Source organism: Mus musculus, chromosome 11, assembly GCF_000001635.26.
Source record: "Mus musculus strain C57BL/6J chromosome 11, GRCm38.p6 C57BL/6J".
Classification (NCBI taxonomy): Eukaryota; Metazoa; Chordata; class Mammalia; order Rodentia; family Muridae; genus Mus; species Mus musculus.
Window position 1 is genome coordinate 108,758,187 of NC_000077.6, and position 12,811 is coordinate 108,770,997.

Genomic DNA, 12,811 nt, shown 5'->3' on the forward strand with positions numbered 1-12,811 from the left:
CTGCTCTTTGCCCACATCCTTTCATTGTGCAGTCACTGAGTGAGCAATAGCATCTGTCCCCGGCATGGAATGCCAGCCATCTGATATGCTTTGACGTTGCACAGGGTTGATTGTTGCTGCTGAGAACTTTGGTTGTTTCTAAATGGCTTCAGAGAACCATTCACACCTTAGTAGCAACAGAGAGCTCCCTGGACCTGATCCTCTGGGTTAGAGGCAGTTAGAGCTCAAAGAAGCATTGTCCTTGGCTTCATAGTGGCGGATACTATTGTAAATGTCTACATCATGCTGCGATTCATCTGTAAGGAGCAGCATCTGGAAACCTTTATAAATAAGGCTGAAAGGAGAACAAAATTGTTTTAAGGGATGCCCAGCAAAAGGTTATTTTTTACTGCCGTTGCTTTAACAATACTTAAAACATGTAGAGTAATCATAGACAGCAAAGAAATTTTTGCTCTGTGTGTGTGTGTGTGTGTGTGTGTGTGTGTGTGTGTAAAATGTAAGCCTACATGGTATTGAATACAATAAAAGGCTTTAAGCGATGGAAAAATCTTTTGAGACAAGTACAGACAACCTCCTAATTTTACAGGATTTGATTAATAATGAGTTACCTATTTATTTCTACTTGTAAGCTTTTTGCATCCCTGGGTTATAAGACAAAAGGGGGGAAACAAAAGCCCATTTCCTTTCATGTTGTGGCCACCAAGAGCGTCCATCTTCCCTTCGAGTTCTTGCCACTGAGAGCATCTGTCCTCCAAGCCCCTTTCGATTGTGGATGCCCACTTTTCACCACAGTCAGTGCATTGGCCTGGTGTGAATGTCTGCTGCATGACCTAGCTGTAGAGTTTGTTTGAACTGTTTCTTACATAAAATTACCTTTTAAGTAGATTTCTCTTCCACTTATATCCAAATAACCAAGTGGTTGGTAATTTCCAATTTTCAAATAAACAAGTGGATCCCATTTATAAGCAGAAGAAGACATGAGTTAGGTTACCCCAGCAACCATCCTAGCATTGTTTTTAGAGGATTAAAGATACCTTGAGAGAATTGTAAATAGTACAATTACCCATTTTTAAATATTTATTCTTATAGTTGTACTCCATTTGCATGATAAAAGGGAAAAGCCTTTTAATCATAACTTCAGACCCATCCCAAATCACAGACTGAATTTAAATATGGCAGTTGATATGTATATAACATGTGCAGAAACATATGTAGTTTATTTTTCCTGATAGTAACAAATTACAGTTACAGGTCAGTTAAAAAGCCATGGCACATTCCTGTAATTGCAGCACTCTGCTAAGGCCAAGGGAATCATGAGTTCAAGGCCAGCCTGAGCTTTATAGCAAAATCTTGTCTGGAGAATAAAAGTTTATTAATTAAAGAAAAAGTGGAAATGCAATGATAGTGTTACTTAGTATGTAAAGAGACCAGGTTGTTTACCTACCTCTATTAACACTGTTAAGATAAAAGTTGATTTATTAGCAGTTGTTTATTTGACTTTTTCCTCTGGTGTACTCTCTCTCTCTCTCTCTCTCTCTCTCTCTCTCTCACACACACACACACACACACACACACACACAGAATAATAGGTGATATTCATCCAAGCCTCACCACATTCTGGCTTCTCTAACAAACATTTTCATTTATTTTTGTTCCATTACATCACTTAGCTCTTACAAATTCTTTTGCCTGTTTCGTACTTTTTATTGTCTTTAACTTTCGGAAACCAATCACATGAAACTACAAAATATCTTGACATGTGTACATATAACTCAAATTACCTCTTCTTCATCTATACATATACAACTTGATTCTTAAAAGGTAAAGAAGGGAAGGTACATCCAAGGACAGGCCTGCAGACTATTAGAAAGACTTTAATTTTCCACCAACCTAACCCCAGTTCCATGCCCAGCACTTAACTCTTGGTCATAGACATTTCCAGAAAGTTCTCTCATCCTCTCTGAGCTTCCAGCTCTCAGGCAGCCTGCCCATGTCTCTGAGGGAAGAGGCTGGAGCACTGCAGTGCTCTTCCTCGCCCCGGCTTCTGGAGGCTTCTCCTCTATGTCCCTCTTGCTGTCCATCAAAGCTCCTACTCCTCAGTGGGGTTTTGGAACAAAAGTAGGCACCATTCCTTTCAGCTTAGTCTGAGCTTGCTGGATGTACAGAGGAGTCTTGGTCACCTCAACACTTATAGCAGCTCCTGTGGGCTTCTCCAGGTCTTCTCCTATCCATGCCCCTCTGGTCCTCCAGTCCTCCAGCAGCTTCAGGGCCTTGTGGCTTCTCAGCTTCCTTCTCTGCTTCCCCACTCACTCACACTTCCATTTCCCCAACTCTTAGGGGAATCTTTCTAAGAAATGGATCTCCTGGTCATGGCTTTGGGGAGACAAAGACGAGATTGGATAACCAGTACAACACCAATCTGGCCAACAACTAGTGTTCAAGGTTCAAGCCACAGTCTTTTCCTTGAGAGACTGAGCTGTTTGTCCACTGTTATGCCTTCTCTCCATGTCCTTACCTGGGATCTCTGAAATAGCCAGATACCCAGGTGGGGATCCTTACTCCACTCTTCTGTCTGCCTGAATGATAGGAAAAATCTAAGCATTTTACATTCTAATTACATTTAGGGGTCTGTACATCCAGATGCAGATACAGGGGCATCTGTCGATAATTAGAGAGGTAGAGTCACCATGAGGCTCAATTTTCTGGAAGCAAATACATCTGTCTGAAGAAACAGCAATGGTGTATAAGCAACAAGGATGCTAACTGTTTGTGAAACCTGCTTCACCACTCAGCTTGATGAGCTGAGCTTTCAAAAACTGAGGACCAAGACTAGAGATGATTAGTAAACCTCGTGCCTGCCCCCTGAGCTAACTGGATTTCTGTGGGTACTAAAGTCATGCTGTAGAGAACATGTGAGTGAGAATACGGTCTCAAATCCACTGAGGACACCCATGCATGCACTGAAGCATGGTAAAATACTTTGGATAATAATTTGACAGTGCTCATCACTATTAAATTGCTTAGGAGGCCTGCTTAGCCTTTGACCCAATTCTAGAATTCACCCCAGTATGGTTGATTAAAGAGACATACTTGGCTTTAGTCATGAAATGCTTAGTCATGGTATGAAGCTGTCCTATACCACACACCTGTGATGCCAAGCATTCTGTCTCCTTCCCATATCTCTCACTATAGGAAGTAAACTGCAATCCTGTCAGAGGAGGCAGTGTAATCATATTGAAGATGTTCACAGGGTGCTTTACCATAAAAACCCAGGTTACAACTTCAGGGACAGGTCCTGTTTTGGGCCTTCATCTTCAGCCAGGAGGGAGGTCCGAACGCCAGATATCTGTGCACCTTCCCTGCAAGAGGAGAGCTTGCCTTCAGAGAGTGCTCTGACCACTGAAACTCAGAGGAGAGAGCTAGTCTTCCAGGTCTGCTGATAGAGGCTAACAGAATTACGAGAGGAACAATCTCTAACCAGAGACAACTAAATCAACTAACTCCAGAGATTACCATATGGAGAAAGGTAAACGTAAAAATCTTACTAACAGAAACCAAGACCACTCACCAACACCAGAACCCAGCACTCCCACAATCCAGAGCACCCCAACACACTTGAAAAGCTAGATTCGGATTTAAAAGCATATCTCACTATGATGGTAGAGGACATCAAGAAGGACTTTAATAACTCACTCAAAGAAATACAGAACACTGCTAAACAGGTAGAAGACCTTAAAGAAGAAGCACAAAAATCCCTTAAAGAATTGCAGGAAAACATGACCAAACAGGTGATGGAATTGAATAAAACCATCCAAGACCTAAAAATGGAAGTAGACACAATAAAGAAAACGCAAAGTGAGGCAACGCTGGAGATAGAAACCCTAGGAAAGAAATCTGGAACCATAGATGCGAGCATCAGCAACAGACTACAAGAGATGGAAGAGAGAATCTCAGGTGCAGAAGATTCCATAGAGAACATCGGCACAACAATCAAAGAAAATACAAAATGCAAAAAGATCCTACCTCAAAACATCCAGGAAATCCAGGACACAATGAGAAGACCAAGCCTACGGATAATAGGAGTAGAGAAGAAAGAAGATTTTCAACTCAAAGGGCCAGCAAATATCTTCAACACAATTATAGAAGAAAACTTCCCAAACCTAAAGAAAGAGATGCCCATGGACATACAAGAAACCTACAGAACTCCAAACAGACTGGACCAGAAAAGAAATTCCTCCCAACACATAATAATCAGAACAACAAATGCACTAAATAAAGATAGAATATTAAAATCAGTAAGGGAAAACGGTCAAGTAACATATAAAGGCAAGCCTATCAGAATTACACCAGATTTTTCACCAGAGATTATGAAAGCAAGAAGAGCTTGGACAGATGTTATACAGACACTAAGAGAACACAAATGCCAACCCAGGCTACTATACCCAGCCAAACTTTCAATTACCTTAGATGGAGAAACAAAGTATTCCACAACAAAACCAAATTCACACATTCTCTTTCCATGAATCCAGCCCTTCAAAGGATAATAACAGTAAAAAAAAGCAATGTAAGGACAGAAACCACGTCCTAGAAAAAGCAAGAAGGTACTCCCTCAACAAACCTAAAATAAGACAGCCACAAGAACAGAATGCCAACTTTAACAACAAAAATAATAGGAAGCAACAATTACTTTTCCTTAATATCTCTTAATATCAATGGACTCAACTCCCCAATAAAAAGACATAGACTAACAGACTGGCTACACAAACAGGACCCAACATTCTGCTGCTTACAGGAAACCCATCTCAGGGAAAAAGACAGACACTGCCTCAGAGTGAAAGGCTGGAAAACAATTTTCCAAGCAAATGGTCTGAAGAAACAAGCTGGAGTAGACATTCTAATATCAAATAAAATCAACTTCCAACCCAAAGTTATGAAAAAAGACAAGGAGGGACACTTCATACTCATCAAAGGTAAAATCTTCCAAGAGGAACCCACAATTCTGAATATCTATGCTCCAAATACAAGGGCAGCCACATTCATTAAAGAAACTTTAGTAAAGCTCAAAGCACACATTGCACCTCACACAATAATAGTGGGAGACTTCAACACACCACTTTCACCAATGGACATCATGGAAACAAACTAAACAGGGACACAGTGAAACTAACAGAAGTTATGAAACAAATGGATCTAACAGATATCTACAGAACATTTTATCCTAAAACAAAGGATATACCTTCTTCTCAGCACCTCATGGTACCTTCTCCAAAATTGACCACATAATTGGTCACAAAACAAGCCTCAACAGATACAAATATATTGAAATTGTCCCATGTATCCTATTAGATCAACACGGAATAAGGCTGATCTTCAATAACAAAATAAATAATAGAAAGCCAACATTCACGTGGAAACTGAACAACACTCTCCTCAATGATACCTTGGTCAAGGAAGGAATAAAGAAAGAAATTAAGGACTCTTTGGAGTTTAATGAAAATGAAGCCACAACATACCCAAACTTATGGGACACAATGAAAGCATTTCCAAAAGGGAAACTCATAGCTCTGAGTGCCTCCAAAAAGAAACTAGAGAGAGCACACATTAGCAGGTTGACAACACACCTAAAAGCTCTAGAACAAAAGGAAGCAAATTCACCCAAGAGGAATAGACGGCAGGAAATAATCAAACTCAGGGGTGAAATCAACCATGTGGAAACAACAAGAACTATTCAAAGAATCAACCAAACGAGGAGCTGTTTTGTTTTTGTTTTTGTTTTTGTTTTTGTTTTTTGAGAAAATCAACAAGATAAACCCTTAGCCAGACTCACTAGAGGGCACAGGGAAAGCATCCTAATTAACAAAATCAGAAATGAAAAGGGAGACATAACAACAGATCCTAAAGAAATCCAAAACGCCATCAGATCCTTCTACAAAAGGTTATACTCAACAAAACTGGAAAACCTGGATAAAATGGACAAGTTTCTAGACAGATACCAGGTACCAAAGTTAAATCAAGATCAGGTTAATGATCTAAACAGTCCTATATCCCCTAAAGAAATAGAAGTAGTCATTAATAGACTCCCAACCAAAAAAAGGCCAGGACTAGATGGGTTTAGTGGAAAGTTCTATCAGACCTTCAAAGAAGATATAATCCCAGTTCTTCACAAACTATTCCACCAAATAGTACTCTACCCAACTCATTCTATGAAGCCACAATTACTCTGATACCTAAACCACAAAAAGACCCAACAAAGATAGAGAACTTCAGACCAATTTCCCTTATGAATATCGATGCAAAAATCCTCAATAAAGTTCTTGCTAACTGAATCCAAGAACACATCCAAACAATCATCCATCCTGGCCAAGTAGGTTTCATCCCAGGGATGCAAGGGTGGTTTAATATACGGAAATCCATCAATGTAATCCAGTATATAAACAAACACGAAGACAAAAACCATGTGATCATCTCATTAGATGCGGAGAAACATTTGACAAAATCCAACACCCATTCATGATAAAAGTCTTGGAAAGATCAGGAATTCAAGGGCCATACCTAAACATGATAAAAAGCAATCTACAGCAAACCAGTAGCCAACATCAAAGTAAATGGTGAGAAGCTGAAAACAATCCCACTAAAATCAGGGACTAGACAAGGCTGCCCGCTTTCTCCCTACCTATTCAACAGTGTACTTGAAGTCTTAGCCAGAGCAATTCGACAACAAAAGGAGGTCAAGGGGATACAAATTGGAAAGGAAGAAGTCAAAATATCACTTTTTGCAGATGATATGATAGTATATATAAGTGACCCTAAAAATTCCACCAGAGAACTCCTAAGCCTGATAAACACCTTCAGTGAAGTAGCTGGATATAAAATTAACTTAAACAAGTCAATGGCCTTCCTGTACACAGAGGATAAACAGGCTGAGGAAGAAATTAGGGAAACAACACCCTTCACAATAGTCACAAATAATATAAAATACCTTGGCCTGATTCTAAATAAGGAAGTGAAAGATGTGTATGATAAGAACTTCGAGTCTCTGAAGAAAGAAATTAAAGAAGATCTCAGAAGATGGAAAGATCTCCCATGCTCATGGATTGGCAGGATCAATATAGTAAAAATGGCCATCTTGCCAAAAGCAATCTACAGATTCAATGCAATCCCCATCAAAATTCCAACTCAATTCTTCAATGAATTAGAAAGGGCAATCTGCAAATTCATCTGGAATAACAAAAATCCTAGGATAGCAAAAACTCTTCTCAAGGATAAAAGAACCTCTGGTGGAATCACCATGCCTGACCTAAAGCTTTACTACAGAGCAATTGTGATAAAAACTGAATGGTACTGGTATAGTGACAGACAAGTAGACCAATGGAATAGAATTGAAGACCCAGAAATGAACCCACACACCTATGGTCACTTGATCTTTGACAAGGGAGCTAAAACCATCCAGTGGAAGAAAGACAGCATTTTCGACAAATGGTGCTGGCACAACTGGCAGTTATCATGTAGAAGAATGTGAATTGATCCATTCCTATCCCCTTGTACTAAGGTCAAATCTAAATGGATTAAGGAACTCCACATAAAACCATAGACACTGAAACTTATAGAGGAGAAAGTAGGGAAACCCTTGAAGATATGGGTAGAGGGGAAAAAATTCCTGAATAGAACAGCAATGGCTTGTGCTGTAAGATTGAGAATCGACAAATGGGACCTCATAAAATTGTAAAGCTTCTACAAGGCAAAAGACACCATCAATAAGACAAAAAGGCCACCAACAGATTGGGAAAAGATCTTTACCTATCCTAAATCAGATAGAGGACTAATATCCAATATATATAAAGAACTCAAGAAGGTGGACTCCAGAAAGTCAAATAACCCCATTAAAAAATGGGGCTCAAAGCTAAACAAAGAATTCTCACCTGAGGAATACCAAATGGCTGAGAAGCACCTGAAACAATGTTCAATATCCTTAATCATCAGGGAAATGCAAATCGAAACAAGCCTGAGATTCCACCTCATACCAGTCAGAATGGCTAAGATCAAAAATTCAGGTGACAGCAGATGCTGGCGTGGATGTGGAGAAAGAGGAACACTCCTCCATTGTTGGTGGGATTGCAAGCTTGTACAACCACTCTGGAAATCAGTCTGGCGGTTCCTCAGAAAATTGGACATAGTACTACCGGAGGATCCCGCAATACCTCTCCTAGGCATATATCCAGAAGATGTCCCAACCGGTAAGAAGGACACATGCTCCACTATGTTCATAGCAGCCTTATTTATAATAGCCAGAAGCTGGAAAGAACACAGATGCCCCTCAACAGAGGAATGGATACATAAAATGTGGTACATTTACACAATGGAGTACTACTCAGCTATTAAAAAGAATGAATTTATGAAATTCCTAGGCAAATGGTTGGACCTGGAGGGCATCATCCAATCACAAAGGAACTCACACAATATGTACTCACTGATAAGTGGATATTAGCCCAGAAACTTGGGATACCCAAGATATAAGATACAATTTGCTAAACGCATGAAACTCAAGAAGAATGAAGACCAAAGTGTGGACACTTTGCCCCTTCTTAGAATTGGGAACAAAACACCCATGGAAGGAGTTACAGAGACAAAATTTGGAGCTGTGATGAAAAGATGGACCATCTAGTGATTGCCATATCCAGGGATCCATCCCATAATCAGCTTCCAAATGCTGACTCCATTGCATACACTAGCAAGATTTTGCTGAAAGGACACAGATATAGCTGTCTCTTGTGAGACTAGGCCGGGGCCTAGCAAACACAGAAGTGGATGCTCACAGTCAACTATTGGATGGATCACAGGGCCCCCAATGGAGGAGCTAGAGAAAGCACCCAAGGAACTAAAGGGAACTGCAACCCTATAGGTGGAACAACAATATGAACTAACCAGTACCATGGAGCTCTTGTCTCTAGCTGCATATGTATCAAAAGATGGCCTAGTCGGCCATCACTGGAAAGAGAGGTCCATTGGACTTGCAAACTTTATATGCCCCAGTACAGGGGAACGCCAGGGCCAAAAAGGGGGAGTGGGTGGGTAGGGGAGTGGGGGGGTGAGTATGGGGGACTTTGGGGATAGCATTGGAAATGTAAATGAAATAAATAACCAATTAAAAAATATGTTTAAAAAAATGTTGTTTAAAACATGAAGTGGAGCAGGGCACAGTGGCACAGGTCTTTAATCTTAACACTTGGGAGGTAGAGGCAGGTGATCTCTGAGAGTTCAAGGCCAGCCTGCTCTACAAGAGTTCCAGGACAGCCAGGGCTATAAAAAGAAAAAACCCAGGGTACAAAATTTATACATAAAAATAAACATGTCTGTCAAGAGAAGAGTGTGGATACTTATCAACTGACTTACTAGATAACTCTGAAGAGTCAATTTGTAGTGGATTTATTTTTATTTTATGTGTATGGGTGTTTTGCCTGCATGTGTATCATATATCACATCCCTGTCTGGTATCCACATAGACCAGCAGAAAGCACTGAATCCCCTAGACTGGAGTTTCAGGAGAGTGTATGTGTGGGTGCCAGGAATCAAACCTGGGTCCTCTGGAAGAGCAACGTGTACTCTTTTCCACTGAGCCATTTCCCCAGCCTGTAAATCCTCCTGGTGTATTTGCATTATAACATCACTCGTATCATAAAAGCAATAAAATCTTTACCATTTATTGCTTTATCTCATTTATCTATTCTACATCTAATAAGATGCTTGCAGAAAGCATTATCCCTGGAGCTGAGAAGTGAATCAGTAGGTAAAGGCACTCCCAGCTCGCCTGGTGACTTGAGCTCCATCCCCAGAACCCACAGCATGGAAGTCTTATGCCCACGGTGGATGCCCTTACTTACTGCTGCTCATGGTACACGTCCTCCAATCATGGATGAATGAGGATGATAAGTATCTTTGTCGTATACCCAAATACACAGCAACTTGATGGCTTAAAGCAATGACTTCATTCTATACTTGAAGTCCTTGGGATGGAGAATTGGACAGGGGACATAAGTGGCTCTTTTTCATCCAGTGTGGCAATGGGTTTCATTTAGAAGAGGCTTAACTGAAGCTGGGATGCCTGAGATGTAGCCTCCTCCCCGAGTACTAGTGCTCCCTAACAAAGTGGTCAGACTTTCTCTTAGCAGCTGATGTGGCAGAGGGGGCCTCAGAGATGTGAGCCAGAGCCTGCACTTGGCATGAAGCTGCACTAAGAAGATGCAAAAAATCACTCCTACCACATTCTTCTGGCCAAGACAGGTTGCCAGGCAGGTAATGAATCAATTGTAAAGAAGTATACTCTATTTTCCAATAAGAATGGCAAAGATATGGTCAAGGCAAAACAGTCATAGTCATCTATGGGAGCAAATGGAATCCTAAATGAGTGTGCACTGTTGACATGCGCACCACCATGTCACAGACTCAATCATGGCAATGGAAGGCCTTGCCCGCTACCAATTCAAATGTGGGCAGTGTGTGCAGAAGGCATCCACCACAGCCTTCTTCTCCCAGATGATGGGAGAACTGTTGACACCGTTCCCCTGCAGAGACCCCTACCAAGCTTAGCTAACCTGCCTCCTCCTTCAGCTTTATAATAAACCCACCTCCTGGATCAGCTGTATAATAAACTGTTTGATAGCTGCTAATGTGTCTAAATCAGTGTGCATGGCCCAGCTAGTCCCAGCTTGTCAGTGTGTGTGTGTGTCTGTGTCCTTTCTTCATTCCCCATCAAAGCCCTTCAGGCTACAGCAGTCATTCCATACCTACCATTCGTTCTTCAACTGTAGAATAGCAATGAAAACCCTGTCTCCACAGCCCAGTCTTAATTCTTAACTTCACAATAAAGTTACATATTTCCCTTTTTTGAAAAGCAAATTTTTGTAGTTTTGTAAAATTATAATGTAATATATGGTCATGACAAATCTTTCAGAATATCTTTTAAAAGTTAAAAGTTTTTCAAGTCATCCCAAATGTCACTAACCAAAAGTAACGAGCACAGAACCCATGTGGACATCAGTTCAGATATGCCATTCCTCATTAAACGGGGTGGGGGGTACACGTAGCTTCATACTGGATCCTATTACAAATACTGTCTGTTTGTGAAACATTTACCTTTAATCCCACTGATTAAAAATAAGGGAAAAGCAAAAGGGAGTGTTGACCTGTGGCACAGAGGAGATGATCTGGGCCTGAGACGTGAGCACACGTGCAGCTATCCTCTCTAACCTCTCTATCCCTCCTGTCACCTACCTCGGGTAGTGTGGCTCTTTCCATGCTGGTCAGGCCTGTGATGCTTGGCCATGCTTAGCCACACACTTTAGCTTAATTCTCATGTTGTATGGATGGAGTTGTGCACTGTGCTTTTCCTCAGCACTTCCAGTTCTAGGCCTGAGTTGGCCAGGTGGTTCTCAGTGGTCCTCTCTCCTCAGAGCCTTTTGGAATTAGAATGTCTACTGGTCAAGCCTTGTATTTGAGACCTGTTACATAGCCACTATATTTTTGTTCACCTTTCCTTTCAGTGTGTAACTATCATCATGTAATATTTTGGGGTTTGCTTGGTTAGTTGGTTTTGTTTGACTTGGTTTTGGGTTCTAGTTTTTTAGACAGGGTTTCTCTGTATAGCCCTGGATGTCCTAGAACTCACTCTGTAGACCAGGCTGGACTTAAACTCAGAGGCCCGAAGATGGCTTCCTCCCAAGTGCTAAGATTAAAGGCATGCACCCATACCCAGTTTTCTGTAACTTTAATATTGCTATATGGAAAGCTGGGAGGACCTAATGTCCCTCCACATAAATGACTGTCATTGATGAGGGATTCCTAAAGAAGGCTTTCTCGTGGAGGTTTGGGTAAAGCAGGTGCATAGAGCTAGTGCGGTGTTCAAACTGACAGCAGCTGCTTCTGGAGCACAGTAACCCTCCTCTGTGTGGAGAAAGCCCACCTCTGCTGCTTTCCTCCTGTTCTCTAGCTTGGGGGAAAGGAAGGGAAGGATGGGGACGGGGTAATCATGCAGGGCTGTGGTAATCATGCAGAGCTGGCTGCTCGCCCTTGGAGAGTAAATTAAATAATCTCTCAGGGCTCATGTTACCCAGCTGCAACAGGCTGTCCCCTTGAGCTCAGACTTACCCAACCTCTTGGCACCCATGGAGTAGAGAAAAGGTTGTCTCCCCCTGATAGAGCTGGTACTGTCCTCACCCTGTCCACTACCTTGTCCATCTTTCCTTCTCTCATCCCCAGGAGGCAAACAATGAGACTCCACAGTCTTTGTCTCTGCAGATTTAGGATGTTAGTGAGACCGCTTAGAATCATAACTGAAAGAGAGTCTGGAGACGGTGGCAGGCCTTGACATCAGACCACTGTGAATCCTTCCAGAGTGTTTCAGAACCATCCTTTACCTGGGCACAGGCTTTTGATAGTGTTTTGTATTTCATCAACATTACTGCTCTATATTTCTGTTAGTAAATCTTCTATAGTTTCTACTTAGGTTTGTGTGGCTTTGTTTTGTGTTGGCATTGAACTCAGGGCCATGTAGTTTTCACTCCTGTTTACTGACTCTACCTGGTACTAGAAGGAAACTGCTAGTCATCCGAATTTAAAATCCTGACTGATTTTGTTATAACATTGAACAGGTAACCTATATTGGTCAGCAATGACACTCCATAACAGTCTCCCAAATTCAGAGCTTTTTAATAATAAATGTCTGTTTTCATGCAGCATGGCCATGGGACTCTGGTGGAGGGTTTGTGCACTGTTGGGGTGTGGCTTGGGCTTTCAGCTGGATAGAGCTGACTCTACA

The 12,811-nt window shown here is 41.4% G+C and overlaps 1 protein-coding gene across 12 annotated transcripts in view; it reads left to right on the plus strand.

Annotated features, from left to right (window-relative positions):
- Window positions 1–12,811, plus strand: part of Cep112 (centrosomal protein 112) — a 435,401-nt gene that overhangs the window by 332,972 nt on the left and 89,618 nt on the right. The gene's annotated exons all lie outside the window — the stretch shown is intronic.